We start from the raw sequence: 13,335 nt of genomic DNA on the forward strand, positions 1-13,335 counted from the left end.
TGGAGAGACAGGAACACTTATTCTCTGTTGGTGGAAATGTAGAATTGTACAGCCACTGTGGAGGACTGTTTGGCAGTTCCTAAAGAAGTTGAATATAAACTTGCCATGTGACCTGGCAATATCATTACTCAGTATATACCCGGCAGAACTGAGAACAGTGACATGAACAGACATCTGCACACTGAAGTTCATAGAGGCATGATTCATGATTGCTAAAAGATGGAAACAACGTAGGTGTCCATCAACTGATGAAGGGATAAACAAACTATGATATATACACACGATGGAGTATTATGCATTCCAAAATGGAGGACATTTTGTCGAGTGAAGCAAGCCAGACCCAAAAGAACAAATACTGTATGATTGCATTCTTAGGAACTAAATATACTGTATAAAATGAGGGAGTTAATAACTTGAATATAGGTCACCAGAAAATAGAATGAGGTTGGAAAATGGAAAGCTGAGGGTTAACCCATACAGAATTGGTAAAAAGTTGATTGGTACTCTTTGGAAATGAATAGTGTTTGTAACTAGCAGTGCTTTCATATGGGTATGACAGTGGTTGAAAGATAAAGTCTAAGGTTATGTATATTACTACAAGGAAATCCTAAATATGTAACATGAGATGTATAGCATAGTAAAACTTCTTGTAAAATATGAATATGGGTAACATTACATATATAAGACTGATTTTCTCTGAAACTGAACAAACGTATGTTAATATCAGGCAAAGAAAAACAAAAACAAAAAAGTGGAAGAAACCAGACACAAAGTATGACATATGATTCCATTTATATAATATGTTAATATAAATTAATTTATATTGATAGAATTAGATTAGTAGTTATGTAAGACTGGGGAAGATAGAAGGATTGAGAAGTGACTGCTATGGGTTGTGAAATTTTTCTTCTTGAGGTAATGAAATTGTCCTAAATTTTCTGGTGATGAATGCACAACACTGTGAATATACTAAAAGCCAATGATTATACACTTTGCATGGATTGCATGGTGTGTGAATACATCTCAATAAAATGCTTTAAAAAAAAAGTGAACTAAATATTAATACACACAACAATATGGACGAATACTGAGTCAAAGTGGCCCATTTGGAAAGGTAACATATTGTAAGATTCCATTTATATGGATTCAGGTGATATGAAAGTTTTGATAATGGATGGTGGTGATGGTAACACAATATCGTGAATATAATTAACACCAATGAATTGCATACTTGAAAGTGGTTAAGGGAAGCAGATTTGGCTCAACTGATAAGAGTGTCCGCCTACCACATGGGAGGTCCAGGGTTCAAACCCAGGGCCTCTGGACCCATGTGGTGAGCTGGCCCATGCACAATGCTGATGCGTGCAAGGAGTACCGTGCCATGCAGGGGTGTCCCCCGCATGGGGAGTCCCACGTGCAAGGAGTGCCGTGTCACATAAGAGTGACCCTGCGTAGGGGAGTCCCACGCACAAGGAGTAAGCCATGTAAAGAGAGCCACCCCACGTGAAAAAAGTGCAGCCTGCCCAGGAGTGGTGCCACACACATGGAAAGCTGATGCAGCAAGATGGAGCAACAAAAAAGAGATACAGATTCCTAGTGCTGTTGACAAGAATACAAGCAGACACAGAAGAACATACAGCGAATGGACACAGAGAGCAGACAACTGGGGGGACGGGGGGAAGCAAGAGAAGAGAAATTGAAAAAAATAAAGATGAAAATCTTTGAAAAAAAAAGGAAGTGGTTAAAATGGGAAATTTTATATTATATATATACATATATGTTCTGAAAAAAATATTTTTTAAAGAGGAAAAAAAAAAATTCTACTTATATAGCATACTAGAAAAGGTAAAATTACCCGGACAGAGAACAGATCAGTAGTGGTCAGGAGTTAGGGGTTAGTTTGATGACAAAAAAGCAGCAGGGGAGAGTTATTTATACATTGGAACTGTTCTGTATTCTGATTGTGGTGGTAATTACACAAATCTATATGTGTGCTGAAACTCTTATGTTAATTGCACATACATATGCACATCCAAGTTAACTGTAATGAAAGCAATTTTTTTTTTAGGAGAGGGAGGTCATCTTCCAGAAGCTTCTGCCTTCAGTCTTGTAACATAAATCCTCCTGAAGGCAAGGGAACACATAGGCCAGGCTGCCTTCTTGGAATGGGAATAAACAGAATAAATGCATTTTAAATTTCAATAAATTATCCTGTACAGTTTTATTAAAGCTAAATGAGTTTTCACCTAGTTGTATTAAAGAAAACAATTTAAGTTTACCTCTGAGGATCTGTGATCATTGTTTTCTCAAGGGGCATCTCCATTATACTCCATCTGAGAAGCAGTGGTGTTAGGGCTCCTCTCCAAGCACCACAATACAAACTCAGAACACGAGGACGGGACCGTGAGGACAGGACCAGCCTCTAGTAAAGGAAGACGGCTGGGTCACCTCCTCCTGGGAGGCCGTGGTGCAGATAACGTTTCGCGAGATGACGAAGAAGTCGAGGACTAGTAACCTAGATTCTTCTCTTTGAAGAAGGCAGCAAGAGTTCATGCTGAGAGCAAGCAGGGAGGCAGGACAAGCAAAGACTTGAAAAGTACCCCTGGCCTGAACGCTGCTGGATAACAAGTTAGGCTCCGCACAAATGAGCCTCCAGTACCCTCATCTTTATATAAATATTGTGATTGCTCACAGAACCACCTAACCTTTGGCAGCTAGCTGAAGCACTTGGTTTTCTATCAAAGGTAGAAAATTCTAGAAGGAATTCCACATAAACACTAATGTGCTTCTTTTCCAAAATGTGTGGTGATTCTGGATGACTGAATGTTACTATCCTGAAAAAAAATGAAAACTGCTCTTAAAACAAGTATGTGTTTCTGTGAAAGTTCCTCATTCATGCATTATTAGCAAGTACAGACAAGAAAGGCAGTCTAATGTGGATGCTGCTGCTTGCCTGGGTGGGGGAAGGGGGAGGGAAGGGAGGTCTCCCTACAAGAAGAAAAATGTTGTCAGGATATCTAGAAAAAAAGGCTGAGAGATGCCCCACATAACTTAAGCATTACCTAAGGGGATAATTTTGTTTTTCAACATAAAATTAAGCAAATGTTTAATTGGTATAGTCGTGGCAATCATTAAGGAAAACAACTTAGGAATGGCTTCCCATTTTTTTCAAACAGGACCTAGCACACAAACAGGTTTCAACTCCACAAAACACACACGTGCACCCTGGAGGAAATGACAGAACCTGGAGGGAGATAGTATGAGCTCCGTTAATACGTTCTCGGCTGTGAAGTCATCTACGTTTACAATTTTTCAACATGTTTGCATACTTTGCTGTTTTGAGTGGTTTCTTTTTGTGTGATAATTGTGATTTATTTTATTTCAGTGAAGTGATCTTAAAGGTTAAGGTAGAATAATAAAAAGGACTCTGTAAGTCATTTACAACACTCAGGCCTGGGACCAGCAAGGACTTGTGTGGACAGTCAGAGCTACTGGAGATATGCATCTATATCTGACCACTCAATAGGGACTCTGCTTTCCCTAAATAAACCTTGATAATACAGAGCTAATGACCTACCCTGGAGACATTTCTAAGCGCTGTATATAATTATCTCATTTAGCCCTGGGAGGCAGGTGCCATTAGTATCCCCATTTTACAGGTGAGGAAACTGAGGCACAGAGAGGTTAAATAATTTGTCAGAGGTCACAGAGCTGGTAAGTGAACTTAAGGCTCATATTGAGGTCTAGCTCTGGAACTGGAATGACCAACCTTTTCATATGGCCTCCTGACTACAAACACTGTGCCCTAACAGCACACAAACATAAAGTAGTTTTGAATATTAAAAAAAAACAACTTTTTTTTCCATGAACTAAGTGCTGGAGTCTGATATGCAGAATATATGGCAAAACATCTCTTCCAGCTCTAAACCAAACTGGAAAGTCCTAAAGTCATCCAAGAATCCATATTAGTAAATCTAAATTATAAAGGAAAGAGCATTAACGTAAAAGACCCCAAATTAAAAAGCAGTATGTCAACCAAACATTCTATTTCCTAATCCATTCTACACATCTGTCATAAAACAGTGAGACACTTTTTCTTCACCAGAACCAAGGCGTAATCTTTTTTTTTCTCGTCTGACTATAAAGAAAATGAGAGAATAAAATAAGGCAGACTATAAAAGCTATGCTAGAAAATCTGAAGACCAATCCACTTCCTTCTCATAATTATTCCAATGTTCATTTCTGAAATCCAGCTATACCATTAGGAGCCTAAAGAAGGCACACCACACAAACACTGTTGATCTTTGCTCTCTATGCATATGTAGAAGTTCACAGAATTGAAGAGAGGACTAAAACTGCAGGTTGCTATTTTTTTTAAAAGAATGAGTCTGCTGTGAAGGTCAGCATCAACACCAACAACAATGGTTCTAAAAGCAGATTCAAAATAGCCAAGAGCTAATGTCTTTGTGTGTGTCTTTTTTTTTTTTAATGTTACATTAAAAAAATATGAGGTCCCCATATACCCCCCACCCCCCTCACCCCACTTCTCCCCCCATAACAACAACCTCCTCTATCATCACGGGACATTCATTGCACTTGGTGAATACATCTCTGAGCACTGCTGCACCACATGGTCAATGCTCCACATTATAGTTTACACTCTCCCCCAGTCCACCCAGTGGTCCATGGGAGGACATACAATGTCCAGTAACTGTTCCTGCAGTACCACCCAGGACAACTCCAAGTCCTGAAAATGCCCCCACATCACATCTCTTCTTCCCACTCCCTACCCTCAGCAGCTACCATGGCCACTTTCTCCACATCAATGCTACATTTTCTTTGATTACTAATCACAACAGCTCATGAATAGAATATCAGTAAGTCTACTCTAATCCATACTCTATTTCCCCATCCTGTGGACCCTGGAATAGTTGTGTCCACTCCACATCTATATCTAGAGGGGGCTTAGATTCCACATGGATGATGGATGCAATTCTCCTGCTTACAATTGTAGGCACTCTTGGCTCCCTAGTGTGGTGGTTGACCTTCTCCACCTCCATGTTAGCTGAGTGGGGTAAGTCCAATAAACCAGAGTGTAGGAGCTAATGTCTTAAAGGCAGTTAAAATGTGGCGAGCCAAGGAAAGGAGCCAGGTGGTGGGGAAATCACTGTATTTTGTTATTGTGATTATACTTAAAGTCCATGCCAAGCAAAATAAACTAAAACTGTTAAAATCCTGGACTGAAGCAAAGTTTCTCCTCAAATAGGATTACTGTAAACTAAAAGGACTTAAGATCTCACTTTATCTAAATCTGACACAAATGGGGCTCAAATTCTAACGAGCCTTGACATACTGCCACAACTTTCCAAAGCTGCAGAGACCAGGGTGGAGAGGAATCATTGCATCAGGCCACTAGGAATTCTAGAAATTCCACTGCCTAGTCCTGGTAGTCAAGAAAAAAGTCCCTGCCAGCATCCAGTAAAATTAACCCTACCCTGACCCACTCTGGAAACGGTTCCAGTATAAGAAAGCTAAGTCCTGCAACATACGTGTCTGCATTCAGGACCTGAGATCAGAACATTGTCTGCATAATGCAAATCCCTGATCTTAAGGATTCTAGTATAAAAGACTTCAGAAGTTCCTGCTATTTTAAGTCTCAGATTTTTATTAAATTGCCTCGTCTGTTACCTTAACTGACTAGGAAAACTAGTCTCATTTGACAGACAGGAAAAATGAGGCACAGGCCTTTGGATCCCAAAGATACAGCAAGAAATAGGCAGAACTAAAACTAGTATCTGTACCAAGGAGTGACGACTGGGTGAGGGCCGGATACCCAGCACCAGATCCTTTAGGCAAATCCAGTGTTAGGGGAACTCTGGGTCTCCCCTTCCTGAGAGCTCCTTAAGCTCTCCATGTGGCCAATCAGCAGCCAGTAGTGGCTAAGACACAGGTTTCTGCTCCCTGAGCCAGGGGCACAGGGGAAGAGCAGTTTGGGGTGGGGTACGGGTGAAGATAGGAAGCCAGCCAGGAATATGTCTATGAGGCACAGAGGTGGAAATGAGCAGGAGGCAGAGCATGAGGAACTGAAAGATGGTACCATCATTCTAAGCCACCAAAGTCCAGCTTCTTTTCCCACATTTGCAGAGAACAAAGCCAGGGGAAATACCACATTTCACCCAATCCAAGAAGCCACTGATGCCAAGACTGTTGTTCTGTAGACTGTCTCGCAAATGGAGCTAGATGTTCCTGCACGATTAGATTCAGGCTATGGCAGGAATACCCCCAGAGTGAGTTTGTATCCTTCTGGGTGCATCTTATCAGAAGGACCGCCACATCTCCTTACCAGTGACACTGACTTTGATCACTGGGTTAAGATGGAGTCCATAGCACAGCAGTCACATTGTATGTGAATGTGAATTATGAGACTGTGACATAGTAAAACCCAAAAATAATTTTGTGTACAATTTGAAAAAAATAGAAATTCAAAAAGAATAGAAAATGTATCAAGAATTGCTCAATTTCCAAAACAATTCCATTCCTCTGTCCCATATCTATATCCCTTTTCAGCGTGAAGCAGAGGAGATATTGTTCCAAATCCATCAAGACTGTGGAACGAACAAAATAAGGAGGGAGCATAACAACTGACTAAAGCACATTATTGTTATTGTAGTGATTGTGTTAACTGAGTAACAAATAAGATTGATATTAAAAAAGTAAATTTTTAATTGAAAAAGAATTGTTCAATTTCAAAGATGCCAAAGCAGCATAAACTATAATCTATTTCTTATCCCTCTGCCACAGGGTGGGGCCAGGACAAGTCTTGAATTACACAGGGGAAGGTCTTTGCGGTTTTAGTTAGGACACCTTTCCCCCCATCCCCCCAAACATCTTTTTTGAGAAAGTTTCTGTATAAGTGCTACCAGAACTAAGAACAGGCTATCAATGGCTTAGACATGGGGTACACTGCCTCTCTCCAGGCCTGGTTCAGGGGAGCCCTTATGCCCAGCACTCACCTTTGCTTCATCCTTAGGGAATGGGTGCCTCAGAGGGCTGTGGCAGTCTGCCCTTAGGAACCACCCTAGGGGAAAACGCAGAGCCACCTCCCTCCCCGCGTTCTTCTCATGGACAAAGCTGTTATCAAAGGGACAGAGAGTTTTCCATTTTATTGTCCAGTCCACATAGATACACATTCCCGGACTGTGTAGGAGTTGTCTCCTTGCCTCAAGGTTCTTTGTGCTCTTCTAAGAGACTGGTGGACTGGTGAGGCAGCAAACTTTTGTTCCCTTTCATCAATGTAGCTGGAATTCGGGAGGCCATGTGGGTAGACAGTCCCACCACCTCCTCCTCAGGCCACCTGAGTTCAGGGCAGGTAAAGATGCTCTAGCTAGCTCCACTGAACTGGTCCTGGGGTTGTGACAACCTATACCTGAAAGTCTAGATTGAGCACACCACCTTGGCTGTTTTTTAAAAATTACTTATAACTTTTTACTAAAAAGCCTGTGCTCTTTTAACTAAAACTCTAAATCAGTGAACATTTTACTGTGTTGTTTAAGGTCAGTTCTTACGTTTATTGTTTAAAGCCTTCTTCAGGAGACTATAGAAGTGTCCAGGGTGAATGGAGCTCAAAGGGAGTCCACCCCCCACAGGGACGAGCTACCTGTTCCTGTGTTTGTCACATTCTCAATCCCAGCATCAGACACACAAAGCCCAAAAGAAGCAAAGCACAATACACTGGCATGGATACTCCTGCTTAAAAATGGAATTTGACTTAACAGTGACCATATTGCCCTCTCACTTAGAATGTCCAGGCAGGATTACCCAAGTCACAGCTTTTTATCAATGCTAAAAACTCAAATTTCTTTTTAAGGTAAAGAAATGACCTGGTCAGGGGAAAAATACACCAAATGTAAGATATGGGCTATAGTTACTGGTAATATTCTGATGTTGCTATTTCATAGTTTGTAGCAAATGTTTTACAACAATGTATGGTGGTGGTGGTGGGGTGATGTATGGGAGTACTATATGATGATATTCATGTTAGTTTTGTAAGTTTACAACTTTTACTATACAATTATTGTTTACAATTGTATAATTGTATGAATGATATACTACAATAAAATGGTATTTAAAAAAAAAGAAAAGAAATGACCTGGTCACTCTGAGGCAGTAAAATATGGTGGAAAACTCACACGCTGACAGACTTCAGCACAGTGGATGAGATGGATCCTCTGAAGACAGACAGACCTTCCTATCTGTTTAGGCCACACGGAGCTGGGTTTTCCATCACTGGCAGCTAGAAACATCCTACCTGATGCACATCTACAAAGGTAAAATTCTTCACTGGAACCTGAAACCCCTAGAGATTTTGAAGAATGAGTTCCCTCAGATCTTTACCAGTAAAATAACAATAACAAAACTAAAATAAAAATAACAATAGAGGTGATAATGACTATTTTGAGAAACTCAACACACCACAATCTTAACTTATTAACCAAAGATGATCCCCAAATAAGGTACTACTTATAAAGGACTTGTCATATCACAAAAGGGGTTGCCAGCTTCCTCTCCTGAGGTACGAAATAAGTCAGTGCACAAAAACTGGCATATACCAGTGCTTCTCAAATCTGGGCACATCAGAAGCCTCTAGAGGCTTATTAACATGCAGAGGGCCTGTCCCACCCCCAAGCTTTCTGACTGAGCAGGTCTGTGGAGGCCTGAGAATGTGCATTCTAACAAATTCTGCCCTGGTCCATGGTATATACTGGATACAGTTCATATGGTTTATATGAGAACCCAACAAATGATTTTTAACTCAAGGGAGATGATCACCAATCTTTAAGAAAGGAGAAGGATCACATGGTAGGATTCACCATTATCCCTCCAAAAGTCCTCAAGGAAGAAAAATCAAGTCTGAAAGAAAAGTGCAGCCTAGTGGCACCGGATGCAGGTCTGACTTCAGTCAAAAGAGAGTAACAGGACAAAAATAAAAAATAAGAAACAGGGTAACAACACGAGACAGATTCCAAAAGACTCTCCATCCCACAGTCACAAATAACAGGACTGTCAATTATTTGTTGAAGAATGCTTACCGGGAGGCTCAAGGTTATTCAAGGATGAGGAAAGGAAAGCTGCCTGCTATCACCACCCTCCAAAGAACTCCAGGTAGAGTCTAACCAGAGTTTGGGCCTCCTGCTTGTGATTAACTAAATCTCTGGCTATGAGCCTGAATTTCTAATTTGTGCTTGAGGCCACGAACTAACCTAAGCCCAAACCTAAAGTCTGGTCAGTCCCAGCTGCTGCCTCTCAAATGAATGACCAAGAAGCTGGGAAGTCAAGTGAACGTGGAGCTGGAGACACCCTTCCAGGATAGTGGGCAAAGGCCCTTCCAATCAGCAGCCCAGATCACACCCCTGACTCCTTCTTTGAAACTTCCAGAAGGTGTGAGACCAGGACACTATTCCTATTTTAGCCTTCTGCTTCCAGATCTTTCTTTAGTCAGGGAAGGAAAGATATCTAGCAGCAAGGGCTTGTGGAAAGATCCAAAGGCAAATGTCCAAGGTAGAAAGAATATATACTCATTCTCCCAAATCTCAAATGCTACAAGTGCCATTTTCAAAGAAAAGAAGCAGCATCTACCTACCAGCATCTAAAGTTATTTGCCATAAAAGGTGAGGATCTTCTCATTCTCTCAAGACAGTGCTAAATGTTATCCGACATTCAAGTTCTTTGGAGAAGACTTGCTATCTTCTCATTCTCAAAAAAAAAAAAAAAAGCTATTACCCTTTTAACTTCTTAAAATTCTGAACTATATAAAAACACATACATGGGAAGTGGACTTGGCCCAGTGGTTAGGGCGTCCATCTACGACATGGGAGGTCCACGGTTCAAACCCCAGGCCTCCTTGACCCGTGTGGAGCTGGCCCACGTGCAGTGCTGACGCGCGCAAGGAGTGCCGTGACACATAGGGGTGTCCCCATGTAGGGGAGCCCCACGCACAAGGAGTGCGCCCCATAAGGAGAGCTGCCCAGCACGAAAGAAAGTTCAGCCTACCCAGGAATGGCCCCGCCCACACGGAGAGCTGACACAACAAGATGGCACAACAAAAAGAAACACAGATTCCCGTGCCGCTGACAACAACAGAAGCGAACAAAGAAGAACACACAGCAAATAGACACACAGAACAGACAACTGGGGCGGGGAGCGGAAATAAATAAATAAATCTTTAAAAAAATAAAAGAAAAACACATACACACTTCCCACTTTTATCTGCCAACATAGCCCAATTCAATCTGTAATAGTTTAAGCCACTAAAGAGGTGCAAGTCAAACAGAACAGGGACAGTTTGGGAAAGGAAACTGCTTCTCAAAAAGCTCTAGCATTTTTCTATATGGACATCCTCTCTTTTGCACACAGTGCAGAAAACTGCTAGGTTGCTGACTTAGTGAATAAAAAGAAAAGTCACCAAGGCTTTTCTTTGGGGATGGGGGAGGCAATTATGATGTGAACACCTGGATGGAACTAGCTTCAATATTAATGGGTCTGGGAGTATAAAAATCAGGAGCTAAGTTCAACAAATGTTTTGTTCTGACTAACAGGTAGTTTTAATATTATTTTTAACCCCTGCCTTTAAAAGCATTGCAAGTTCAATGAACCACAGCAAAAGCCCTCAAAGAAGAAAACTGCAATCACTGGTCGCCCCTCCTCCTATGGACAGCGCTGACCTTGAATGTGTCATTTGACTGTCCTCCCCCTAGAGGACAGAGAGGAGAGGATGAGTTCTTCTCCAACGCCCCTCTGGCTTCAGGGTTTTTTCTCTGGACCCCCTCCCTCCTTCTATAGCTTGACCTAAGTCTGGCAGTGCAGAAAGCCTTCTTTATCTCCAACCTGTGCCAACACACAGCCCTCCACTGAGTTTGTAACAATGTGGCATTAATACCAGGGCAGGATTTGTGAGTTGAAATACCCAAGGAGGTTAGACGCACCCCAATGAAAAATAGTTTTGTTTTGTTTCCCTCCTGTGATTTGCGACTGAACAGGTTGATGGGAGGGAAGGGCAGCTCTGGAGAACAGTTAGTAGAGCAGATACAATTCGCAACAAACTTCTCCATCCCACAGCTCAGTGTCCTCATTTCAAATAACATTCCCAAATGCAAAATTCGAACACAACGAAAGGAAGTGGATAAATCCTATACCTCAAGTGTTTAGGAGATAATTCTGTGGAGTAACAACATTAGCACCTTCTCAGAGGAATGAATCCTCACCTTTTATAGGTGACAAAGTAGAATGTGCTGGGCAGATGTGGGACAAACAGCCAAAGAGCCAGCGCATCTGGGAGGAAGTGGGCACCGCAGTCACAAAGGTTCGCCACCATTTAAAAGAAACGACTGGCCCCGACCCTACTGCCGGAGGCACGCCAGTTATTTAACGTCCACCTTAGCAAAACGGTCTGTAAAACCGCAAGCTCTAGTCCAAGGGGACACTCAAGCGGCCGCTACCTTAAGATGCTTCAATGTTTGGCCCACCAGCTGCAGTCCCGTACGGGGGAGGGGGGACTTTTAAAAAGATCTCCCAGCCCTGGAAGGTGACACTACGTCAGACTTGTCAAAACTCTGGCCCCCAGACGCAAAGTCCCCTTCGCCGCGCGGTGGGGAATGGAACGTGCGGACACCTCCAGGGTCGCTGGGGCACGGAGGGGTGGAGGTGAACGAAGAAGGGACCAGGGAGAGGGAGTCTAGGGGCGCCGCTGAGTGCCACCCCCAACGAGCCCGGCTCCAAGGCCCTGTGTCCCGGACACTTTGCCCCACAGGCCGACTCCCTGGGACACAGATGCAGGGGGATGTGCGCCCTCTCCTCCACAGGGGCGCGTAGCCAAGGCTGGGTACCCGGCCCTCCGCGTGTGCGCGGGAGGGACGGCCCGGGCCCCCCACCCCGCAGCCTCGCCCCGCCCCGCCCGACTCACCTGCGGAATGGGCGGCTCCGTTCTTTGTAGCGCACTCGGGGCCGGGGCCGGGGCCGGGGTCGCCAGGTGGGCTCGGGGCTCCCACCCTGCCTCTCGCCCGCCGCTCTTTGTGTCTGCGGCCGCGCCGCTGGGCTCTCCCCGGCACCCAGGCACCGCCCCCTCCGCCCTCCCGACGCCCGGCGGGCGGGCAGACCCCGAGGGGGGAGGGCGTGTCCGGGGCCGAGGGGGCGGGCCTGGGGCCGAGGGGGCGGGCCCGGGATGGGCGGGCCGAGCCCCGGGAGCTGGCAGGCTCAGGGTGGGGGCGGAGGGAAGCAGGCTCTGAGGTTTGGGCTAAGATGAGAGGGGCGGGTACTGGGGGCTTCTGATGTTTACCTGCCTCCCCCTGGCGGCCGCAGGCGCTGGCCTCGCTGGTGCTGGTAAACTCCGTGAAGCGCGTTGGGATTGGGCCGTACAGTCTCGGCCCAGCGTCCTCTTCGGAAAACGTCGGGAGGTGGGCCAGGCAGGGCGAATCCCCCAGACTTCTGTTGAGGAAATCGGGACACCTACACCTTCCGGTTACTCCACTTTTCCATCATATATTCAATCAAATGTTTATTGAGCACCTACTGGGGCGAGGCTTTGGCCCGGAAGCTGGAAGTACAGCTGTGACAATAGGGTGCAAGAAGTTCCTGCCGTCGTGGAGTTACACGCCGGATGACAGTTTAAAAACTTATATAAATACACAGAAAGGGTAGATAGTGATCAATGCTAAGCAGAAAGAAACAAAGCAGGAGAGGGGATGGGGAATGTGGGACTTTGGTCAGAGGCGGGGTCACCAGAGAAGGTGACAATTTAGGCAAGAGTATTCCAGAGGAGGGAACAGCCAGGACAAAGACTCCGAGACTGGAGGATGCCTGGTGAGTTCCACTGTGGCCAGAAAGGTGAACAGGGGAGAGAAGGGTGGTGAGTGGTGAGATTGGAAAGAAGTGAGAGATAAGCGTAGGGTAGGGAAGGGGGGAGGAAGTGTCTAACTGAGCTTTGTAAGGTCTCGGCTTCTCGCAAAAGGAACAGTGTTGTGTTGTGTTTTGCTTTGTTTTACAAAATCTCTCAGCCCTGGGTTGAGAGTAAAACGGGGAGAGCAAAGGGAGGCGTGTGGAGAGCATTAGAAGCAACCGACCAAAACAGCCAGGCTGAGAGGCCCGTGGCTTGGACCAGGATGAAGGCGGTGCTAAGAGTGGGCAGATTTGGGACATGCGATGTGATATTGGGGGAGGGGGGGTCGAGCAAGCTGGATGTGCTTCTAGATTGGATGCGGGTTGTGGGGGAGAGAGAATGAAGTCAAGGATGGCTCCAAGTTTTATGGCTGACCAACCATAATTACTAACTGGGCTGTGTTC

The 13,335-nt window shown here is 44.4% G+C and overlaps 1 protein-coding gene across 11 annotated transcripts in view; it reads right to left on the bottom strand.

Moving 5' to 3' along the window:
• NINL (ninein like) overlaps positions 1–12,122 on the bottom strand; it is a 235,660-nt gene extending 223,538 nt beyond the window's left edge. For 3 of the 11 annotated variants that reach the window (XM_058286804.2, XM_058286802.2, XM_058286799.2), the window contains exon 1: positions 11,960–12,104. The gene's annotated coding sequence lies outside the window, so the exon portion shown is untranslated. Of the gene's footprint in view, positions 1–11,959 lie in introns of all 11 variants that reach the window. The other 8 variants (XM_071211601.1, XM_071211597.1, XM_058286791.1 and 5 more) reach the window with 7 other exon arrangements.
• Between the last annotated feature and the right edge of the window lie 1,213 nt (positions 12,123–13,335).

The sequence above is a fragment of the Dasypus novemcinctus genome, chromosome 24, assembly GCF_030445035.2.
Source record: "Dasypus novemcinctus isolate mDasNov1 chromosome 24, mDasNov1.1.hap2, whole genome shotgun sequence".
Taxonomy (NCBI): domain Eukaryota; kingdom Metazoa; phylum Chordata; class Mammalia; order Cingulata; family Dasypodidae; genus Dasypus; species Dasypus novemcinctus.